Below are 1,937 nucleotides of genomic sequence, written 5' to 3'. Positions count from 1 at the left end.
GAAGATAAATGGTTGGACTCTAGAGGTAAGGCATTTGGAGGTAAGCTTGATGGTGCAATTTTGAAGGGAGACCGGACGGAAGTTGTCCGGAGAGGTAGCACCTACTGTTTTGGGAAGAAGCACGATAAAGGCTTTGTTAATACGATTTAGTTGGACAGTACCCTTATGAAACTCTTCCATAAGGGCCAGAAGATCAAATTTCACGAGGTCCCAATTGGCCAAAAATTTGGACCATTTCTCGATTTATGCGTGTCATCCTTGCGCAGGGGCCATGCTAATCTTCTCTGTATCGTTCCAATTTTATCGGATGTCCCCGAAGGGACAAAGAACTTTATGAATGACGATCGAGAAAGCCTATTTTAACTTTGTGTTGTAGAAGAAACATCAGAGAAAGAAGAAAAGAGGAAAATATTATCGAGAGAAGAAACAGAGTAAAATACGGCTCAACACACGAGCAAGCGCGCTCGCACGAGTGTCCGCGTCAGAAGATGGAGGAAGCCCCAGAGAAGTCCAGAGTGAAACACGACGTCTCATACTAGCGGTTCAGCTCGTATAGACGGTCGTATGGAACCTTAGCCAAAAAGCGCAGAAGAGTCCAGAGTGGTCATCGGTGTTCCATGCGAAAATCCGCGCGTGCATGGTTAGGCCAACTCCAGCGCGCAATCCCATTCCGTCCGGCCCCGTTCGTATGAGGTAAAATTGACAAACCAGACGGCTCAGCGCGCGGGCGCAAACGGACTTTTATCCGTTTTCTGTCCGCTTTCGATCCATCCCGTGCTCAACTTTGCGCCGCTTTTGTGGTGAAACGGACAGCACGTGGACGGACGCGTGTCCTCCCCTGGCCCGCCCGTCGGTGGCACAGGGACCCCTTTTTCTATCCGCCCCCTCCCCTCTCCAGCGGCACCCCCTCCACTCTTCTCCACTCCGCCCCTCGTCACCGCTGTCATTGCAACTGTGCAGCTCGGACGCGCGCACGCCCAGCGGCCTTCCCCTCGACGCCTCGGAGCTACCCAACCACGGCCACCTGATTAGCGAACCCGCGGCCGGATTTGGAGCGGATCCGATCGATCTTTGAGCTCGCCCAGCTGTGGGATGCCGCGCCGCGCCATGGACTGGCCGGGCACCGGGTCAGAAGGCCCCGCCAAGGCTGCATGCACGCAGTGGCTCCTCCTCTATCCGCTCGGATCTACACCGTCGGTGGTCCGTCGGCAGATACATGAATGGCGGTCCGCCAGGCTCGGTGCTAGCCCCAAAAGCTCGTCGGCGCACCATTGTCACACTAGTAGAAAAGCACCTAATAGTCTCGGTTCGTAAGGGCCTTTAGTCCCAGTTCATGAACCGGGACTAATGGGTCGTTACTAATACCTCCACCCATTAGTCCCGGTTCAAACACGAACCGGGACCAATGTACCTCCACGTGGCATGTGCGCCGAGCCCAGTCAGGGGGCCTTTGGTCCCGGTTGGTGGCACCAACTGGGACCAAAAGTCCATGTTTTTTTTAGAAAAGTGGCTGCTTTAGGGGTTTTGGGGGTTATTTTTAGGTTGTTATTAGCTAGCTAATAGAGAGAAGTGTCCTCTCTTATATCTTTGTCCTTGGTTTACCAACGCTGCTGCTATATATGTTCATTTCACCCGCTGATATAATAACTCATGGATGCTCGCATCATACATCATCATATATAATAACAAGTCCTACTAATCATGCATCATCATACAACTTCTACTCGTTATAAATAATAAGTCATACGATCATCATCCTCATAGTCATCGAACCCAACCCTACATAATTGTTCTTAGCACATGATCATCAGTATCAGGGAGGACCTAAACATTCTTAAGGTAAAATAGCATAAAACAATATAGACTCTGACTCTCCATTATGAAGAATGGCGATCATCCTGTCTCCAATTCTTGCCCTTCGCTGCTTTTTGCTTCCA

The 1,937-nt window shown here is 50.8% G+C and overlaps 1 non-coding gene across 1 annotated transcript; it reads right to left on the bottom strand.

The window, feature by feature from the left end:
- Positions 1 to 220: 220 nt before the first annotated feature.
- LOC119326913 lies at positions 221 to 323 on the bottom strand. Its single transcript, XR_005158269.1, has one exon. It is a non-coding gene; the product is annotated as a U6 spliceosomal RNA (small nuclear RNA).
- Positions 324 to 1,937: the final 1,614 nt, after the last annotated feature.

This window comes from Triticum dicoccoides, chromosome 6B, assembly GCF_002162155.2.
Source record: "Triticum dicoccoides isolate Atlit2015 ecotype Zavitan chromosome 6B, WEW_v2.0, whole genome shotgun sequence".
Lineage (NCBI taxonomy): Eukaryota > Viridiplantae > Streptophyta > Magnoliopsida > Poales > Poaceae > Triticum > Triticum dicoccoides.
The sequence above is the reverse complement of the archived record's forward strand: the minus strand, read 5'-3'. Positions and strand labels throughout refer to the sequence as shown.